This window comes from Aquila chrysaetos, chromosome 14 (genome assembly GCF_900496995.4).
Source record: "Aquila chrysaetos chrysaetos chromosome 14, bAquChr1.4, whole genome shotgun sequence".
NCBI classification, from domain to species: Eukaryota; Metazoa; Chordata; class Aves; order Accipitriformes; family Accipitridae; genus Aquila; species Aquila chrysaetos.
In genome coordinates this window covers 29,453,945-29,476,572 of record NC_044017.1, presented here as the reverse complement: position 1 = coordinate 29,476,572, position 22,628 = coordinate 29,453,945, and the positions used below count along the sequence as shown (strand labels likewise).

Sequence of the window (22,628 nt, the reverse complement as noted above, 5' to 3'; positions counted from 1 at the left end):
GTCGTGGGCTGTGTTCTTCCTGCTGTTTCCCATGAGCAGAAAGGGACACTATTCGTATCAGTGGAGGCTGGCGGTAAAACACCACGACTGAATCAGAGAAATCAGGCCCGCTGTTTTCAAATGACCTTTTCAGAAGGCTCACTGCACCTATGTTCTTTTCTGAAAGGGGTTCCCTACCCTAATACCCAGTTCCGATATAAAGATTTGTGCAGAGCCTTTACTTCTAGGCTTGGAGACTTTTGAAGGAAGTTCAGGTATTGACCCACATCATTCTTGCCTTAGGAGATGGCTTTGACATAACTCTTTCTTTTTGAGAGCTAGGATTTTATAAAGAGGAATTTTTAAAAATCAAATTTAAATAAGCCCCTTGGTTTCAACCCTTCTCCCACAAATGCAGATAGTCTTCTGCAACTTTCTTCCTCATTTTCTGCTCCAACGGTTATTTTAGTATTTTTGCAGCAGGGTTGTATTCTGAAGATGGTATCTAAATAATATTGTTGGCCTCCCATGAGTCGTCTTTTCAGTTTTATGAGGAGTAAAATTGTTATTAAAAACTACCTCAAATTCACTAAAGAAATGACAATGAGTAGATAAAGGCAGCTCCCCACAGGGGAAGAAATGGCCATCTTTTGCAGCCCACAATACTATTAGGTTTTGCAAACTGTGGGCAGCTGAAGGAGTTCAGCGCATTGGATTCTTTGTCGGTTTTCACAATATCTACAATACCAATAATATATTTACATATGAACTGTACAAGAATTATGGATGGGTGTACTTTTGTACTTTTTTAAGCCATGTTTTACTCTTGTTTTGAAAACACATTTCAGCTTGCTACATTAATATATTGTTCAAAGAGTTATTAATATGTCTGCAGATAATTAGGACATTTTGTGAATTAAATTTACAAAAAGATAGAAATCCCTTCATGAAGGCTTTACATAATTAAAAGCTAAAACCTGTCGGAAGAAAAGGGAGACTATTTTCCAGTGGACTTAATCCTAGGGAAGTTCACTTTGATTTTTGCTTTTGCTGCAAAAGATAATTTTTAATTCTGTTTTCTCCCTCTTGTTACAGGGTACTGGAAAAATATTCGCTTTTATCTGGCCTAGGCCAAATGACCTTGTAAAAGCTCCAAGAAAGCGCTCTTTTATCATCGTGATTTTTTTTCTTACCCTGACTTCAGCTTCACACCCACTTCATGAGCAATCTGTGGAGACTGGTTTCTAGCTGTCATTATTCACGCATATTTGAAGCAGCTGATTATGAAAGTCCTATTTAATTTTTAATAAGAGAATGTGTCACTTTTTTTTTTCATAAATTGTTTTGCCTCTTGCAGAATGTAATTATCCCAGTCTTTGGGATCTCTAGAAAAAGAAGACATTAGCGGCTGCAGAAGCTGCAGTAATATCTTTGTTTACTTGCTGTTCTATACCAAGCCAAAAACATCTCAGGCACTTGAACTAAAGAAGCAGGTAGAGGCTTTTCTTTTGGGATGGGAAGGAGAAGCATTGCTGGTTTAGGGGTTTTTTTTGTTTTGTTTTGGTGGGGATTTTGTGGAATTGTTTTACTATTGTATTCAACAGCAGACACTCAAGAAGGAACAGATGTGTGTATTGTAGACAGGATCTTTTAAATATGTTCCTCGAAAAATACAACACATGAAAGAAATAAAAACTTGAAATAACACTGAAATTTATTCAATCTTTCCTACATCTTTTGTGATATGATATACCAGCTTTTCACTTTGCCATTTACCTTGGTAATTTCTGTTACATGAGTGGGGAAAACTGCTGCAAGGTTAGCTTTAGTTTCTTGTTTTTCTTTGTCCCTTTAGTCTATTGGAATTTAATTTTTATATCCCTGTTTCTGCAGATGACAACATTTTAATGCTTTCCAAAAGTCAGATGCATGACCAAGATATTTCTAATGGAAAAGAAGGGCCCACAGTACATGGTATATAAACCATGCAGACAAGAAAAAGTACCTGTGGCATTTACAAGTACATCTTAGGCAAAGTTAAAGGCTTCCTGAGCAGTTTTTTTCAGTGTGCAGGCATGCCACGGTATTTTTCCATGACCCTTGCAACATGGAAACTTCATAATGGATCACCTGAAGTTTTCCTTTGAACTAAGAATGTTGCTACTTTCCCCTCTGGGACTCTCTGCAGGTGCCCTTGGCTCTCTTTGCCTCAAAGAATTACTCAAATCTCTCATACTACTAGCTAGCTGATGTTAATAGGAAATGCCTGAGACCTTGGTAATGCTCTGTGGTTTAGCCTTTTTTAAAGTATCTGACACTGGGAAAATTCCTTGGGAAGACTTTTGCATACCTACACAATGGCACTGTATTGCAAGTGGTACTTGGCTGTGCTATTGGACTGCTGCTTTGGAAATTAAATTCACGTCTCCCTCCAAGAACTCCCTCACCCAGCCTCCTTTAGCAGATATCAAGGCTGGGGCTAAATGTCTGCAGAGTAGGATATATGTACATGCATGCATATATATTTTGAAGGAAATGTCTTTGCTTTAATCAGATCCTTGTATTGTACTCTAATCAGACCAAGACTTGCAGGTGGTCTTTTTGAAGTAGTGAACCTGCAGCCTCTCCACACTTCACGTACAATACCCCTAGACCCAGCTGACAAAGGCTGAGCGGGAGGAGAAGTCACCATGGTCACCAACAAGTTAAAATTCAGTGTGATCCTGTTGCTGTGTTTCTATACCCAAAGAAAAAGAAGAACTTTTTATTAACCTGCTACTTTCACATTCAGGAACAGTGATGGCAAGTCACCTTGAGTAACCTCTTCCATTAAGCTTGTCTACTTTCTTTTGGCTGTCTTCAAAGATGAAACTTGATCACAATCTTCAAAGTGCTTCCCCTTATCCAGCATTTCAATCTCTTATTTGAAATGCTCTCTACAAACTATTTCAGACATTAACTATTCCAGCCCTTTTTAATGGCAAAGTATCTGAATTTTTTCCTCTCCTATCTTTCTGAACAGAACAAACAAATCTATATGAACAGTGGCCCAGGAAATGTCTTTGAGAGCCATGGCCTGCAATGGAGATGATAAGAAGTTACACGCATCCATGAATTGATGTTAGCAGGATGTCTGGAAAATGCTGTTCTTATCCTGTTGGAAAGCTTCCAGTATCTCAGAATTACCATCTCCCCCCACACACATCCTGCCAAAACTTTAAACTTGAAAGCAAAGGGATGTTATGACATCTCTTTAAAGGGGTTATAATGAAATGAACTGGTGATAGACTGGGAAAATGGCTTCATGTCTGTCAAGACTTAGGAACTGATAGTTGGGTGTGTTTGCTATCTGCATGTTAGAGTAAACCTTTGACAAAGATTTTCAAATACAGATAGGTTCCTCTAGTTATAACTTAGACCGACCAAATTAATTATCTTTTATGCAGTGGTATAAAACCAGATTTTATTACTATATAACAGTACATGGAGGTTCTTTTTTTTTGTTTTGAAAATTGTTGTTGTCTCCATATAATCTGCACTGATAATCTCCTTGCTATTTCAGAAACAAACCTTCCAACAGGGAGTGGTATGGGGGCTCGAAGTTACAAGAGGAAACCCCCTTGCTTTTACATTGCTGAGACAAATTCATTTTAACAAACTGACTGAACCATTATGATCAGCTATTCTGAATTCCGATGTAACTTGACAGCAAGATTCCTATGTTTAGATTTTATGGTCTGCCTAAATCAGAAACTACCTTCCTATGAAGAAATGCAGTGTTCGTTTAAGTACTTACAAGATTGATTCTCCATTTTATATCTAAAAGTTGTTCCAATGGTTTAACTATCCTTGCTTTTAAAAATATCTGCCTGACTCCTAGTTCAAACTTTCCCAGTTTCAGGCATCCGTTATTGAATTTTCTTAACAACTTGCCTGGTAAATTAAAGAGTTTTCTGCTCTTGGGGCTCTTATTTTTTTCAGTGTGCATATTTGGACAGCTTCATTCAATTTGCAGTCCTTGTTCAGCTTTTATTCTTAAAAATATCCCAGATTTACAGAAAGCCTCAGATGCGACAGGATTCGGTATAAGTATACCTTCTTTTTGGTATGTGCCTCACTACCCAGACACTGAGGCAGAATATTATTAGCTACTAGAAAGGGAGCTAATCCATAGCTTACATTTTATGGTACTCATCCATGTTCAGTTCACGCCTCTGCTTCAAGAAATCCAAATCCCTGTCCCCTGTCTTGGAGAATATCTTAACCACTGGGCTCTTTAGGGTAGTTGTCAGCACCCAGGCTGTGATGGCTCTTCTGCTTTATGCAAAGGAATAGAAATTCACATGAAGTGAGAAGGCACATGGCTTTACCTAGCCCAAGAGCTGGATGTTCCTGCTGTGGCCCACGCCATGACTCTGCTCCCCGTCTGTCGTGGTTTAACCCAGCAGGCAGCTAAACACCACACAGCCCTTCGCTCCCTCCCCAGTTGGATGGGGGAGAGAATTGCGAAAAAAAAAAAAAAGAAAAATCTGTGGGTTGAGGCAAAGGCAGTTTAATAGGACAGTTTAAAAGGAAGGGGAAATAATGACAATAATAATGATAAAAGAATTAGAATATACAAAACAAGTGACGCACAATGCAATTGCTCACCACCTGCCAGTTCCTGAGCAGCGGCCCCCAGCCAGTCTTCCCCCCAGTTTATATACTGGGCATGACGTTGCATGGTCTGGAATGCCAGTTTGGGTCAGTTGTCCTGGCTGTGTCCCCTCCCAACTTCTTGTGGCCCCCCCACCCCCAGCCTCCTCGCTGGCAGGGCAGCATGAGAAGCTGAAGAGTCCTTAGTGTAAACGCTGCTTAGCAACAACTAAAACATCGGTGTGTTATCAACATTATTCTCATCCTAAATCCAAAACATAACACTATACCAGCTACTAGGAAGAAAATTAACTCTACCCCAGCCGAAACCAGGACACCCTCATAGTCTTCCCTAAGGGCTCCCTCACATAGCGCACTCACTCCTTTACACTTCCAGATATTTGTTTTCTCTAGTCCTGCTCCTGGAGTACAGACTCTCTGGCAGAAATCCCTTTCACTCCCTCTGTTAAGCATTCCTCCTCCTTTCCCTGCAGTCATGCCCCCTTTCTTGTTAAATCCCTCTACTTCACCAGCTGAATTGCATCAGGAGCCTGTAATCCAAGGATTCTTCTTTCGCACTCTTGACTCCTTCATCAACAGACTTGTTCTCTGCTATATCTTATCGAAGAACAAATGGACAAAACACTATTGCTATTTGCTGCTTCAACTTTTTTCTTTTGCAGTCATTTCTCCTTCCTTTCTGATGACGCAGAGGCTGACACTAGGCCTAGTAGATGCAGAAATAGAACGTATGCTTTGACTCAGTGTATTGTCAGATAAAGGACTTCGGAATTTGTTAGAAGATTAACAACTGTCTTCATAAGTTGATTTACGTAGACAAGCCAAGGACATAAGCCTGTGTATGTAATGATATGTCTTGTTTGTGGAGGTATCCTGTGTGATAAGGGGAGATGTTCTGTCTTTTGTGATGTCTGAGCTAAAGTTAGGAGATAAGCAGAGAAGTTGTTTGTGAGGCCCAGAAGAGGAGCGTACTGCGCAAACTCATACAACAAGGGTCAAACAGTGGACAAGTGAGGAAGACGATGGACGACCACCAGAGGACTCCGGACGACCACCAGAGACCTCCAGTGTGCTTGCGTAAAGGACATTTACATATGCTAATAGCTTTTCGGATAACTAATGACTATGCATAACATTTCTCGGAAATCTAGTGAATATGTATGTAAGGCATGTATTTGACCCATACAGTTAAGCTCGTGGTTAAGCACGTTTGGAGGAGCGATCCCCCGTGCTTCCAGCGCTGCGATAAAGAATACTGAACTCCATCACCGAATGCTCAATTTGTGAAACACTGAGAAAAAGATGTGTTTTACTGACTCCTCTCTATGTGCCCTACTTATCCCATCCTTTCCCATCTTGGTATGGGGCTGCATTAGGAAGAGCATTGCCAACGGGTCAAGGGAGGTGATCCTTACCCTCTGCTTAGCGCTGGTGAGACACATTTGGATTGCTGGGTCCGGTGCTGGGCTCCCCAGTACAAGGAGGACATGGATATGCTGGAGTGAGTCCAGCAAAGGGCCACGAAGATGATGAAGAGACTGGATCATCTTTGGTTTGAGGACAGACTGAGAGAGCTGGGACTGTTCAGCCTGGAGAATATAAGGGTCAGAGGGATCTGATCCATGTGGGTAAATATTGGAAGAGGGGGAGTAAAGGAGATGGAGCCAGGCCATTGGTGCCCAATGACAGGACAAGAGGCAATGAGCACAGGTTAAAATACAGAAAATTCTGTCTAAACACACAACCGCCCTTTCTTTGTACTGTGAGGGTGATCAGGCCCTGGCATAGGTTTCCCAGAGAGGCTGCTGAGTCCCCATCCTTGGAGATACACAAAACCAAACTGGACAGTCCTGAGCAACCTGCTGTAGGTGACCCTGCTCTGACCTGACATCCAGAGGTGCCTGTGAACCTCACCTGTCCTGTGGTGATCTCCTAATCTGTCTATAGCTATTTTCATCTTCTGCTATCACTCATTTCTTTCCTCAGCCCGTATTTTCCACATTCAGCTCACAATCCAAGAAAAAGTTGTTGTTTCATTCTGCAGACATAAACCAAAATTTTTGGTTTTTTATAAAACCAGTGTTTTTATAACACTTTTTTATAAAAAACTTTGTACCTTGTTTACAGTAATTCTACACTTTTAAAATTAATTTTTGAAGTAGTTTAAATCAATATCTCAAATTATTTCATTTTGCCTAAATCTTGGAGCCGACCCTTTGTCGTCACCCTCCTTTCTTGTTCGCAACAGCCAGTCCTGGTCCTCTTGAGCTCTGCCCGTGGTGGTTCTCCCCCAGCTCTCCGCTCGGTCCCTTGGGCAGCTCTGGATAGCTCTGCAGGACCCTGGATGCCAACTTCAGTGCACCTGAGGTCTGAACTGCTCGCTTTCCTCCCTCACCTGTGGAGGAGGAACCTGTAAGTGTCTCGTGTTATCCACAATAAATGTTTTCTCTTGTCCTGGCCTTAAAGGAGTCACAGTCGCGGCGATCGTGGGCAGGCACTCAGCAGATGCTGACACTGTTAGTAGAGGGGGAGCATTCCGGGTGACCGGGCTGGGTAGAAATGCAAGCTTGAAGATGAGAGAAAATTCACTTGAGCTTCTTCAGCGTCTCATTAAAGGCTTTCCAAATTTCAAACCCTTCTAGGGATCTGATCTGAACTCTCTCTGGTCTGCTCTCATTAAAAAAGTGTGGGTTTCTTTCTTGCCAACATTAATTCATTTTTTATCTCACTTACAGCCCACATTCCCCGTTCCTAGCTGTTTGATCTTCACACCTAGCTCTTTAATTAAAAGAAGGCAAGCCCAGATTTTCCTGCTGTCTGGACCTCTCTCTAGAAGCTCTCTTTATCTCTCATTCAGTTAGTGCCAACCACAGCCTTTACCACCAATTTCTCTTGCTTTCCCTCCCAATCCATGAACTCCCCTGAACTACATTTGGATAAGAAAACCCTACCAGATATGTTATTTTTGAAAGATCATTCCCATTCAGTATTTTCTTTTAAAATCTCTCTAGTAAATTTTTAATTCGCTTACCTAGACTTTGAAATTTGAATAGTTCTTTATTTTTTTAAATGAGAAAGTCATATGGCCTTGTGTAACTTTGCTCTTTTAACAAATGCACATTTTGTCAGACTAGTAATCACACCAAAAATGCAACTTATTTATCTTTAAAGTTTTATCTTTCATTAAACCATGTTGTCTGGTATTAATTATGCTGTTCACCCCTAATTCTTTATTGACCATATCCTATTTTGCCTTCCTGAGATTTTGCCCTGGGTAACCATTAAATTGACAGACCTGTAGTTACATTTTCAGCACGTTATCCTTTGGAAATATTGAAAAGTTTGTTTCTTGTCCTCTCTGTTCAATCTTTTGGACAGTCGCCATATCTCAGAGTACTTATCCAGTATCCTACTTTGAAAACAGCAGTTTAACAATCTCACCAGTCAATACGTCTACAGCCAATGGTCCCGAGTTTTCTGCTTTGTTGATATTTAGTAACCCACTGCTTTACTAAAAGAAGAAAAAATATATATTTCCCTATTCTAATCTGGAAATAGTCATCTGTCTGTTTCCCCAAAATAAATAAGAATTTATTTTATTACCAGAAGTGAAGATTTTGCACTTTTGCCTCCTCTTTGGCACGGTGTTTGTTATTGAGCTAATCTGTGGGGGTGGGAGAATTTCTTTGCTGGTGCTCCTTGGCTTAGATTCTTTGGTCTCTGCCTGGAGTGGGGTATTTCCCTGGACGTAGGCACGTAGTAGCAGTAGCCCCCAAAATCATAGAAGCATAGAATCATAGAATAGTTTGGGTTGGAAGGGACCTTTAAAGGTCATCTAGTCCAACTCCCCCTGCAGTGAGCAGGGACATCTTCGGTTAGATCAGGTTGCTCAGAGCCCCGTCCAGCCTGAGCTTGAATGTTTCCAGGCATGGAGCATCTACCACCTCTCTGGGCAACCTGTTCCAGTGTTTCTTCACCCCTATCATAAAAAATTTCTTCCTTATATCTAGTTTAAATCTATCCTCTTTTGGTTTAAAACCATTACCCCTTGTCCTATTGCTACAGGCCCTGCTAAAAAGTTTGTCCCCATCTTTCTTATAAGCCCCCTTTATATATTTAAAGACTGCTGTAAGGTCTCCCCGGAGCCTTCTCTTCTCCAGGCTGGACAACCCCAGCTCTCTCAGCCTTTCCTCCCAGCAGAGGTGCTCCAGCCCTCTGATGGTTTTCGTGTCCCCCCTCCGGACCCACTCCGACAGGTCCATGTCTGTCCTGTGCTGAGGACCCCAGAGCTGGACGCAGGACCGCAGGTGGGCTCTCACCCGATGGGAGCAGAGGGGCAGAATCCCCTCCCTTGACCTGCTGCCCACACTGCTTGGGATGCAGCCCAGGACACGGTCGGCTTTCTGGGCTGCGAGCGCACGTTGCCAGCTCGCGCCCGGCTTTTCATCCCCCGGTACCCCCAAGTCCTTCTCGGCAGGGCTGCTCTCAATCCCGTCATCCCCCAGCCTGTATGGATACTGGGGGTTGCCCCGACCCAGGTGCAGGACCTTGCACTTGGCCTTGTTGAACCTCATGAGGTTCACATGGGCCCACTTCTTGAGCTTGTCCAGGTCCCTCTGGATGGCATCCCGTCCCTCAGGTGTGTCAATCACACCACTCAGCTTGGCGTCATCTGCAAGCTTGCTGAGGGTACACTCGATCCCACTGTCTATGTCCTCGATGAAGATATTACACAGTACTGGTCCCAGTACAGGCCCCTGAGGGACACCACTTGTCACTGATCTCCATCTGAACATTGACCCATTGACCACTGCCCTCTGGATGCGACCATCCAACCAGTTCCTCAGCCACCAAACAGTCCACTCATCAAATCCATCTCTCTCCCATTTGGAGAGAAGGATGTTGTGGGGGACCATGTCAAAGGCCTTACAGAAGTCCAGACAGACAACATCTCTAGCTCTTTCCTTGTCCACTGATATAGTCACTCCATCCTAGAAGGCCACTAGGTTGGTCAGGCAGGACTTGCCCTTGGTGAAGCCATGCTGGCTGTCTCGAATCACCTCCCGGTCCTCCATGTGCCTTAGCATAGCTTCTAGGAGGATGTGTTCCATGATCTTCCTAGGCACAGAGGTGAGGCTGACGGATCGGTAATTCCCAGGGTCCTCCCTTCTACCCTTTTTAAAAATGGGTGCAATGTTTCCCTTTTTCCAGTACCCAGGGACTTCACCTGACTGCCATGACTTTTCAAATATCATGGAGAGTGTCTTGGCAGCTACATCAGCCAGTTCCCTCAGGACTCGGGTGCATCTTGTCAGGTCCCATAGACTTACGTATGTTCAAGTTCCTCAGGTGCTCACGAACCTGATCTGCTCTTACAGTGGGAGGGACTTTGCTCCCCCAGTCCCTGCCCTGTGGTCCATCCACTCGAGAGGTGTGGGAGGAGAGGTTGGCAGTGAACACTGAGGCAAAAAAGTTGTGGAGTACCTTGGCCTTCTCCTTGTCTGTTGTTACCAGTTTGCCAGTCTTGCTCATCGGTGGGGGTACGCTTTTTTTGACCTTCCTTTTCCGGCTTCTTACACCTGGGGATCGAGATCTCTTGCACTCTATGGAAAGCGTCCTTAAGGATCTGCCAGCTCTGTTCTGCTCCCTTGTCCCTGAGGGCAGTTTCCCAGGGGGTCGTATTGACTAACTCCTTGAAGAGCTGGAAGTTTGCTTTCCTAAAATTCAGGGTCCTGACTTTACTCTTTGCCTGGCCCATATCCCTCAGAAGTGTGAGCTCCACCAGTGCATGATCCCTGCAGCCCAGGCTGCCTCCAATCTTGATGTCACCAGTTACCTCACTTGCGTTGGTGACCAACAGGTCCAGTATCTCATCCCCTCTGGTAGGGCTGTCTAATACCTGGCTTAAGAAGTTATCCTCGATGCATTCCAGGAGTCTCCTGGATTGCCTACAGCTCGCCGTGCCACTTTTTTCCAGCATATGTTGGTGTGGTTGAAGTCCCCCAGCAGGACGAGAGCCTGTGAGCGCGATGTCTCCTGTAACTGGAGTAAGAAGGCTTCGTCAGTGGGCTCCCCTTGGTCAGGCAGCCTGCAGTAGACACCAGCCACAAGGTTCCCTTTGTTGCCTCGGTCTCTGATTCTTACCCATAAGCTTTCACCCTGCTCGTGGCTATTCTTCAGAGACAGCTCTTCACACTCTGTCCAGTTCTTGATGTAGAGAACTCACCTGTCCCTTCTGAACAGCCTGTACCCATCAATAGCTGCGCTCCAGTCATGGGATTTGTCCCACCAAGTTTCAGTAATGGCAGCTGGCTCATAGCCTTCTGGCAGCATGGTGGCTTCCAGCTCCTCCTGTTTGTTGGCCATGCTGTGTGCATTGCCGTAGAGGCACTTCAGCTGGTCTGTCGGCCGTGTCACCTTTGTAGAGGAACACCCCTTAATTCCTTTGAGGTATTTCACTGGTGTTTCCCTGTTGGCTCCTATTACCTCAGGAGCCCCTGGCTCATCTCTGTAAGACCTCCAGTGTGCTCCAGTGTACCCAGCACATCTCAGAGCAACAGGCTGAGGGCCCTCGCTAGCACCCTGTCCTTCTAACCTTGGCGTGTCATCCCACAGCTTGTCACGGGCAACCCTGATGTTATCCCCTGCCCCCTTCAAGTCTAGTTTAAAGCTCTGTCAGTGAGCCCTACTAGCTCGTGGGCAAAGACCCTTTTCCCGCTTTGAGAAAGGTGAATCCCATCTGATGCCAGCAAGCCTGGTGCCGGGTAGGCCATCACATTATCGAAAAATCCCAAAATTCTGGCAGTTACACCAGCCACGGAGCCACGTATTAATAGACTGGGTGCATCTGTTTCTTCCAACGTCGCTGTCCACAGCTGGAAGGAGAAAGGAAAAAATAACCTGTGCTCCAGATTCCCTTACCAACCGTCCCAAGGCCCTGAAGTCTTTTTTGATCACCTTTGGACTACACATAGTGGCTTCATTGCCACCCACATGGAAGAGCATGTGTGTGACCCTGGCCCCTTAACTGGAGACATAGTCTGGTGCCAGCAATTCCCAAACTCCTTTTGGGTTACAGATGTTCCCAGAAGCTCTGTTTTCACAAGCCGTGATACATGACTGGTGACCGCTGCAGAAGCATGGTTTCTCATTTTTGTAGAATTTGATCCTCACTGCAGATAAGCTTTTAGTAGTCACCCTCCATATTTACTCCACCAAGGAAAAGGTTAAGTCTTGGATTACAAAGGCGAAAGCAAAGTTATAAAAAGAGAAAAATAACAAATGCAGTCTTGGTGTATTCCTGATACCAAAGCTCTCATCTAAGTATCACTTCAAAGCTTTGAGTAATACTATGGCCCAGCAGCCAAGAGCAAAACAGCCAGGTCTACTCTTCATTACCATCCTCTCAGTTACAGCCAAAAGTTCTCTGGTTTGTTCAATATGAAACCAGAAAACAGCATTTCTCACCTTGAGAATCTCCAGTTTTCTCCATAATGTAGAGTACCCTGTGATATTTCACTTTTGCTCTTCTTTTGTGGAGAGACTGTATTGCTATTGACTCTCTCTCTCTCTCTCTTTTTTTTTAAAAAGGAGCAAAAGGCATGTTAGAATGCTTGTATCTTGATTTGTATTTGTTTTGTTGATCTGCACAACTGCATTGCTTCCTCTTTCTTCATGGAGAGTCAGGGAAACAGATGTTGTGCTGTCGTAGCACATCTTGAAGGTTAGCAATTGCTAGCACAGCAAAGCAGAGACTAGAGCTTTCAATCCTAGAAATTGGACTACTTCTCTTTCTTCACGTACCTGATCCAAACCCATTTAAATGAATCAAAAAGACTTGCCACAAGGAACTAATCTGGACCTTTTACTGGAGTTTAAGATAACTGGATTGCAACTCCAAAGCTATAATACATAAGGAAGTTTCTTAGGTAAATTTCACCTATTTTGCCCAATTTCTTTTTAACCTGAATAAAATGGCACCCCTCCCCCGCAAAACCCCAAACCCCAAACCCAAACCAAACCAAACTAAAACAAACTGTCTTTTTTTTTTTTTTTTTTTTAATTTCCTCCAGAGAGAAGAAATAGTTGAATTTGATAGGCTGGAATTTTTTTTGGATTAGCCTTTATTTTACGTGACTTTTCAGAAGTTCTGCAGTACCTTGTCACACTGGATCAATTCTGATGAATTCTCTGTTCTCTTGAACTTCTACGTTTTCTATATGTGAGATCAAAACTCAAAGTGCCAATTACTTTACTCTTTAAATCAATGTCTCTCTTGGCTCTCCTTCAAAAAAAGGCTGTATGAAGCAGTGATTCATTCTGCTTTCTCTGTTCAATCTGGGAAAATGCATTGCTTGCTCTTTGTACCTTGGCAATTGTCTCCAGCAGAAGGCAATGGGAAATATTGGTATTGAAATAGGTTAAACTGATAGGAAAGAAACCCAACCATAAAGATAAAATAATTTAATAAACAGATTCAATGTAATTATTGCCTTACAAGTTGCAGCTTCTTTTGACTTCCAGTGGGATAGCCAGCACTTGGGTCTCCTGCTTGTTAGCTCTCCGGTGTCACAAAATGGACATGCAAAACGGGCAGCTTTTAAGACTTGGGAGTGGGTATGTGGGCTCGTGAACAAGTACTGAAAACAAATGCTACTGTGTTAGCATTTTGCAAAATCATAGAGGATATCTTTCTTTCTGGTTCTATTTTCAGTTTAACGGTAATCTTTGTAGCGGTCTTTTAATGTTGTGAGGCAGAATAAACTGAAAAGGCAGGTGGAATACAAATATGGAGGTGGTACAAATAGACCACATATTAGGTTTGTAGTTTGCATGTGGAGGGGAGAAGCAAACACAAATTGGTCCTGCGGGAGCAGTTTATTTTCTGTTCCAAAGAGTGTCTTTACTGAGGGAAGGACTCAGTTTTCTGAACTGTCTGGAAAGGAGACCTGTGGAGCCATCTGGTAGGGCATCTTTGACACCTAAGATGAATCAGCCTCTGAGGATGTCTGTCTGTCTTTGCTGTCTATGGAGAGAACACAAATGATCACCACAGACTATGTTCCTAATTTTTGGGTGACGTGAATCCCAACTATAACAACCTAAGCACCAAGAAAATTTATTTACTTGCAGCATATTCCCATAGGTGCAACTATATGGGTAGTCCTGGGGCCTTTTTAAAAAATTGCTTTCACAAATAAATGCAAGGGTTTTCCACGAGGTTATAGTACTCCACACTTCAGTCTGTCAGTTATCACAAATCGGTCTTTCAGGCAAGTCTAGGGATCACAGTTTAAAATGGAGGCCTTGGTTCTCATTGATATCTATTAGCTGAAATTATATGTTGATATTTGTGGCAGTCTAAGCTTAAGGGTTGTTGAAGGGTCAACTGAGATTCGAAGCCTATTGTGTGAGCACACAGTGCTGTGCATTGCTGTTCACTGAGAGCCCCTGACCCCAAAAGGCTTTGTGTAAACAGGCAAGGCAGAGGGTAGGGGAAAAAGGAATATAATATATGAACAGAGTGATGGCTGGCAAACAACGAGTTCTCAGATACATTTTTTTAATTATTTAATTCTTCAGGAGGTCATTAGAGAGGATTAACTAAACAAGGGAAATAAAAGAAAGTGAAGAGGAACCTGGGGTGGAAGGAGGGTGATTAGTGTGGGGCAGAAGAGAGCAGAGGAGCCTGTAGCTGAAGTGAAACGGTTGTGGAGATAGCAGGTGAGCAGCCAGCCAGCCTAAAAGCTTTTGTGGTCCCAGGAAGGTGGCATCTCCCTAGAACTGCCCTCCATCATGTCCATGTGGCTTGAGGGGTAGAAAGAAATTACTCTGGGGACAAAATGCCTTGAGAGAACCGGCGCAGGGTATCCCGGTTGCGGTAGAGTTGGAGGGGCAGCACTCGATAGCTCTGGAGTGGGATTGCCAGGAGGGAGCTCTGACTGTGGCTCACTGGCACCTTCCTCTTTCTTCCCTTTCCGTGGCCCACGGAGGTGCCTCTGCCGTTGACGGGCTTTCATTCGCATCCCAACTAGGAGGCACCTGGGCAGGGTCAGGCCTTGAGAAGGTGACGCGTTATGACTTTGTTGTTGCTAAAAAACCTTTTCATCCCTGAGCCACCTTGCTTCGCTTGGCTGCTGTTTGTCAGGCATCCATTTGAAGGGGATGACAACACCCATAAATACCTAGTACCAGTACTGAGGTTTATGTCACTTGATACACTATTTCTTCCTAAAGGCAATATAGACCACACAGGCCTCTAAGATACCTTGAACCTGACAGCTTTTTAAATAAATATGTATGGTCAGATCATAAGAGGGGTAAATCAGCATAGCCTCGGTGGAATTGGGTCCTTTAAACTGCACGTGAATTGCATATCTCGGTGCGAGCAATCCTGAGCGGCTGAGCCTCGTGCGTTGTGCTGGCTCCGGGCAGGCTGGGGGGATTTGCAGACACCCCCTATGGCAGATTGGGCTGGCAACAGACTTAATCCTGGGAATCCTTTCAGCAAGCTGCAGTCTATTGCCACCGCACCTCCTTGCGCCTCCTAAACAGACCAACTGCGCATCTGTTGCGGGTGCCAAAGCAGTGCGGTCGCGCACATCAGGAAAGGCGATGCTGGAGATGCCCGGCAGGGTCAGCGATATGCCAAGCCACTGCCTGATCTCAGTTACAGCTAAAACCCACAGATGAAGGCAGAACCAGCTCGCTGTGTTTAATTGCAAAAGGACATTAACTGCAGAGCTGTGAGGCCAAAGATTTGGCTGTTATGTTCAACCCTTCCACGTGTCAGGGAAAAAGGCCAGTAGTACTATGTGCTAATAGCTCCCAGTAGTGAGGAGTTAGGCTTTTCCTTGGACGCTTCCTTGCTAATGGATCTATGAAGTGTTTTCCTACTGTAATAAGGTACAGTTAGCCTGTCAAAGGTGGTCCTCTGTGCCAAAGCCTATTCAAACCGGTTCTACAAATATTTTGTTCAGCGATTTCCCCAAGCTCCCAGCAAATGGTTAATCATTCATTCACCAAAGGTTGCATTCCTCGAGTGTTAAGGGGCCAGTAAAAGTCTACCATAAACTTTTATAACAAGCTTCTGTGCTGAGTATCCAGCAGTCTCACTTTCTCCATTACCTGGCCTTGCATATGTACAGATCAGACCCAGCCTGTTCTGGGGTGCCCGTGTCTGTCTCTAGGAGTAGATCATGCTGGAATTTATTAATCCACTTTGCTCAGCTCTGCCACCCCGGTCAGCACTGCAGCATTAGTTGTGTTCGCTCAGTACTTCCACTTCTTATTGAGTGATGATTACATCTGAGCAGCAGGGACCGGTGAGTCATCAAAGGGTATAAATTCCAGGCTCTGTTTAAATGTTAAAAAGGTGGTAAATGCATGATATATGAACTGCTAAAATCTTCTACAGTTGGGAAAGCAGTATGCTATAAACAGGATTTATTTTCAATATATTAAAAATTTCTTGAGTATTCCGCTGATAAATATCGCATGGGGCTGTATTCTTATTGTGCTGTAATTAAAATGAATGTTTCGAAAGTGCCTGCCCCCAGGCTGACAATAATGACAGTGGAAACAGGTGAGGAAAATAAAAGTTAATGAAACTGGACCAGAGTTAAGAGATATCACAAAACTGACTTTATTCCATATGTGCACAAGTTCCATTTAGAAATATTTAATGGTAAGCGTATAACTATTATTACACTCATAAATTAATCTTTGCCGACAGTGAATAGTTCATTATCGGTTACTCAGAGTCAGAGTTTAACACCAAGCACACAGCTTGCCAAAACCCTTCAGCTCAGGGACAACAGCCTTCAAAAGACGACAGTGACAAATATCCCGCGCGTTTAATCCGAAAGGTCTTCGGATGTAGCTCTGTGATCTTTCGAGGGGCACCTCAAGACAGCTTTCCGGTGGAAGCGCCGGCCTGGATGCCCCACAGGGCTCTCCCCATAGCTCAGGGGAGGCTGTGCATTCAAGCGTGCCTATGGCATTGGCATTAAGTCTGTTGCCAGCCCACTCTGCCATCGGGGTGGCTGGAAGGCATCCATATGTCTGGGAACCGAGCGAGTCAGGGAGCACCGTATGTTGCTGCCTGCTCTTTAAAAAAGACCAGCCGACCAACCAAACAAAAAAACCACCACCAACAACAACAAAATGTTGATCCACTCTTTGGGCAGGGATTAGCTTTTAGTATTAATTCTTAGTTTGATCGCCAGCACAAGAAAAGGGCCTCGTTGTCTTTGTTGTAGGGCTCTGCAAAAATGCAAGCAAGCAGCAGAATACAGAATGCTTAACGTAAGCTGGCACAAGGAGCAATTGTGTCTTACAACTGTGAAAGAGGGGCACTAGGTGTATGACCAAGGAAACCTGTCTCAAAACATCTTTGTCTTGGAACAAAACAGCCAGCTAGGAACAACACCAGAAGAGGCATAAAAAATAATTTAAAAAACCCCAACCAAACGTAAAAACTCATTTGATTAGTTACAATAATTAGAGTGTAAAACTACCTGAGATAATGAAATGAGAAGGTGCTTATGTTCTATGGTCTAAATAAAATGCTTATAAGAAACAAATGCACTTCCAACCTAATAATAGCACAAGGAGATCAGGAAGAAGAGTATTGAATTTATCAAGGAAGTCCTGAAAGGAAACAAAGAACTGAAAGTCATAAGAAGGTAAAGGAAAGAGAAAGGAGCCAACATGAACAGCTAGATAGAGATGGAAATTAAGTGCCAGTCAAGCCCTTAATAGCAAGATCTATGAGCAGGACTGAGGTGTGATGTACAGTTCAGAGCTATTGCAAGCCTTTATTCCACATCCCTGGGAGATAAAACTTCATTCTGAGGCCCATCTATAGAAAAAGACTTGTAAAAACGATTGCACTAAAAAGAAGTTGGTCAAAAAGCCTATATACTTTCACAAGGCATTTATCCATCTTGTTTTACTGACCTATAGCATCAACTAGCAAAAGTGCAGTTGTTTACTAAGTGCTGTGATATTGTTTTAAAATGCTATAGAAAGCTTTACAAACTCCACTGATTTCTATCATCTGACTTACAGGAGGACAAGAGTCAAAGAATAAAGGAAGAGGGAAGTACCTGAGAGATAGAACCAGCATTTATGTTGGTAGCAAAAGCCTCATACCCAAGTACAGCATGGAAAGTATATCACTAAGCTGGGACAATGAAGCAGAGGGATTTTTCTCTATGGAGAAAACTTAAATGTCCTTATTTACTTTTACTAGTGTGTCAATCCATATACCAACTGTATTGCAGAATAATAGGGAACAAGCTACAGGCCTTACTAGTTTTAATGAATTGTGATGACATCCACAAATCTCAGTCCAATGACATGAATTATCCTCATTTCTTCATTCCGTAACAGAAATACATGCATAAGAAGAAGGGGATGGTGTTGCTTTGATATTGCCAAGTAAAGCAGCAGCGCAGGCAAAAGCGAGAACTATAAGGCATGAAATAGAAAAGATACCACTAGGAAAACAAATGACAAATGCCTTATCCTTACCATGAAAGAGAAAAAGGTAAAAGAAAAGAACTCACTGATTTGACGTGACTCCAGCAAGGTGAAACTCAGCTTAAGACAATGATACTAAGCAGCAGTCCTAGACATGCTTTTTTTATAACGAGCCTGGGGAGCAGAGTTCTTAACTGATAATTGCTTATTACATACATACTATTCTGATTGTGGACAATACTTTTATCTCAGCTAAATTCTTCCATGGAAACAGCAACTGTCCCCCTGACCTGTCACTTAAAGAACTTTTCATCATTGTGGGCGATTTTATTTTGTTATGTGGAGATTTATAATGGTTTCAGTAGAAAATGTAAATTTCAATTTTCTACTTCTCCAAAATCTCAATTTTCCATCTCTTTCTAACTAGTCCACGGTTAGGATTAATCTGCTTCTAAAACCAAACCACATAAATCTGACATACTTACCCTTGGCTCCTTTTGGTGTAGTAAAAAAGGTATCTCTGTTGGGTGATGAATCTTATCGTAAGATAATTTTCTAATGTAGGTCATTTTAAATGATTTTTGGAGGCCCATCTCTCTTCATTGGCTACAGAAGGAGCCTCCTGGGGTTAGCTCAGCTTTAGATGTCCACTGCTGGATGGTGAAAGCAGGCTGACTTGGATGCCTTGAAAATCGTGAGACTTTCTAGTCCTACCAGGTCCTCTGCTTTGTTCTTCATGAGACCAGGCTGATGACTCCGAATTGATATCTGCAAAGGTCAGAACAGACCGCAGGGAACCTGCCTTTGTGAAAACCAAGAATCCTGCCTGGGGCCGGTAATGGAATTGCTGGAAAAAATTTTCATACAGTAGCTAATAATAATGACAACTAGCAAGGACGTTGCTTGAGAAATCGTGTGCATGCAAATGTGTGCTTTTGTTAGGTTGGCTGGGATACAATGGCTATATCATATTAGCAAGGGGTTTTGCCCAATAGGTACAGATTTGTAGAGTAAAACTGTTGTTGCTGAGGAATCCAGGCCCGCACTATCTTTATTTTCAGTGGTTTGACTATGGACTAACTCTGCAGATTGAAGGCCCATTGGAGCATGTTGGAGGCACCACAGGAGTCCTTCCCATACCTTAGCTTCGACAGGGAAGAACATGATCCAAGACTATTCTGAAATGTGAGCCCAAGTGTGGCAACTGGCACGCTGAGGAGATTTGCTTCAAATGTACACTGCTGATCTGAATTAAAATACTGATGTAGACACACCCCAAATTTCAGTTCCGTTGAAAATCTCAAGACCTTGAAGAAAATGTTCTTGCAGAATCAGAATGAAGAGCCAAAGCATTTCCTTCCCTTTCCCCTTTCTACAGTATTTTATTTCAGAAACACTGGGAACAATTTGTTCTTCTTATAAATGATGAATGAGCTCCCTGGATCTATGGGAGCTGAAAAAGAAGGCTTCTCTATCTACAGTGCACAGAGGACTCCTTGGTTTGGGAACTCTTAAGGCAGCTTGCTTGGGAATACGGTCAAGACATCAGACAAGTCTCAGGCATTAAGTTTCATTACACGCAATATGTGTGTCCCCACCATGTCCTTTTAAGTTTATTGAATCAGCTTTTTTTTTTACCTGTTGAAAATTCTCAAATTATTTATTTAAATGCTGCTAAATATAAAGTCATCCCTCTAGAAATAAAGAACAGAGCCCAAATGGACTAGATGATTGTCTTACAAAGCAATAACTTTGAGAAGACATTGGATATCTTGTTAGGTATCCTTGTTGGATAAACAACTAACCGCTATCTCCTAGCAGTTTACTCCTAACTCCTGGGGGGCTGGCTGCTTGTGAGGTCACTAGTACATTTCTTGCATATAGGTGTAGGAAGGCGGTACTTCCCCTTTCTCTAGCTTTGGGAAAAATGTCATGGATGTCTAGTCTGATCCTGTTGTCACTGCTTTTGAGAAAATGACATTATAAAAGGAAGAGTTCAGAGAAAAAACACAATAGATACGAAGTCTGAAAAATGCATTTCAGCGTGACAGGCTGAAGGTGTACCATCTTCATTGTTTGTTGAGAAGCTGAGGTGATGACTTGTTCAAATTCAACAAGTTGTGTTGCAAGGAGAAAGTATAGGAGAACCATCTAGTAAAGTGTAGAAAAGAACCAAGGACTGAATGTTAAGAAAACTGGATAAAATCACACTGGAGACTAACTGTCAGGGCCAAGAAAGGGATATCCGTGTGGAAGAAATAAGGAGAAAGAGACACCAAATATTGCAAGTCAAGGTTTACCCAATTTCCAAGATAATACCTCTGAGGGACAATGTGTTCTCAGGGAAGTGGTTTCTCTGTGTACTCTTTCTCTAAGGTACTAGCAGGTTTTAGGCTTTTTTCCTGTAAATCGCTGTCTCAGAATGATGCCTATTGGAGCAGTGCTGAAGAAGCAAGTGACCAGACAAATCAGTAACCTCTCCATCATTCCAAGTCATTAAGCAAAGCTAGGTGACTTTCTAAAAAGACGCATTTCTTATTCCCCCGAGGGAGACAAGTTTGGTCTTAACATTTACAAAAAAGAAGTCAGGACTAATGTTAACAAATTCCTGCATTAGAGCTCTTACATGTGGCAGTGCCAACTGGGAGAATTTGGGCTATGACTAATACATTCCCAGTTCTCATTGTGACCATCTACTTGAAATTGTGACCCCACAAGTTGAAAAATGTAGCCCTAGTTCAACTACAAGTGTGCACTATTGATGGGGAGCACATTATTTGATGTAATCCTACGATCTTTGCTGGTATATAGGAACTGACATAATCCTGTGTCCCTTAAAATTAGGAATTATCCCAGGAAACTGTATGGAGAACTGAGCCATGTTTGCCATGTTTCTGGATGAGTGTTAATGTAGAAAAGACAGTCATATGAACTGGAAAAGAGCAGGTGAACTAAACCAGAGCTACTCTCTGATCTGTGCTGCTCGCCTTCCAAATCCCTGCCTTCCTCTAACATAACCATGGAAGGGAAATGGTGGGGTGATCCCAAATTCAGGTATTTTAGTGCATTCCCTGGTATTGGCTTATGGACTGGGGATACATCTCATTCTCTGCTGATGTTAGCACAGGCCTATGCACCATGAACAGTGCGATAAAAATAATAAACAACATTAATAAACTCTGCAGACACTCAGATATTCTACTCTTTTCAGCCTTGCCAAAATATATGGCACTCCCGCACTGGTGCTGTACCAGTAAGTAACATTAATGTGTGCAATCTGTACCTAAAAATTCATTAGGGCTTGAGCTTGAACTACCACATTTTCACATCCCAATACAAGGCCGAAAGACTTGGCAAGACAATTTTCTTTCTTTCTTTCTTTCTTTTTTTTTTTTTTTTAATTGAATTCCTTTCTCTTCCTTGCTTCGTGTGCGCACAGACCGATCCCACCTGCTCTCCTCATGTCAGTAAATCCATTGACACAATGAGACCACTTCCGCGAGAGCATTGCCTGCTCTGGGACTCCTGGCGCAAAGCAAAGCAAATTTGACATCATTTCAATAATTTTATGACATTACAGCTGCTTCCCTCCGTGCTGTTTTTGTGTTTCCACAAGCTTATATCTCCCTACCTCGATTATCCTTGCTGGAGAGCTGACTGCCATCTAGTGATCCCTTAACTACCTTGTTCCCTATTGTCACTTTACAATATGCTTGTCTTACAGCTCCAATCTTTTAGTTTATAGCCTGCCCTCTTTCTCTTTTTCCCTGGTGTTATGAGCAATATCAATTATAAAGCTTTGAAACACAGCCTACCAATCCCAGCAAAGGACAAACTAAATGTGATATTAAGTCATAATTTTAGTCCACATGATTTTTTTCTCCTTCTGTATTTTATAGAAGGGATATTGGATTTCTGTGTTTCACTATAACCTTGCTGTCAAATAAAATCCTTCAGCAAGGGAGAAGGTTGTTTAACCCACCAGCAATGAACCATTGATTATGGTTGAATGTATTTAGCACTTTAATATGCCCATCTACCCTGGTACATGCTGTCCGTGCTTTTTGGCCGTTTCTCTGAGTGACTTGGTGCAGCTGCCTGCGTGTTGAGGGAGCAGGCAGAGCTCAACTGTTTCCAGCACCATGCCAGGAAAACCTGCTCGGAGCAAACCCGAATGACTCCGTGCTGCAAAAACGAAGCGTCCTCGCTGCACAAGCCCTTAAATGTCAGCCATCCCCCAGCAGGTACTTCCCCCAGCAGCGGCAAAATGAGGCACCGTATATAGAAACGTGGTCCTTTTTCTGAGTTGTTTAGTCACCTAGTCCAAATTAGATGCAAACTGTCCTTAATTCATTAACGCCTGAGCAAGGCTCGGAGGAGGTAAAGCACTCTCTAACTGCTGAGAATCATGATAATTAATTTCCGAGTCCAATCCAATTAAAAAAGAACTTCAAAGGGGCTTTAAGCAGGGAAAGCTGAGATGTAAGTAATTTGAAATGTGAGATATT

The 22,628-nt window shown here is 43.0% G+C and overlaps 1 protein-coding gene across 1 annotated transcript in view; it reads left to right on the top strand.

The window, feature by feature from the left end:
* EPSTI1 (epithelial stromal interaction 1) overlaps positions 1-1,692 on the top strand; it is a 48,965-nt gene extending 47,273 nt beyond the window's left edge. The window contains exon 12 of the mRNA XM_030036679.2: positions 1,075-1,692. The gene's annotated coding sequence lies outside the window, so the exon portion shown is untranslated. The remainder of the gene's footprint in view (positions 1-1,074) is intronic.
* The last annotated feature ends 20,936 nt before the right edge of the window (positions 1,693-22,628 follow it).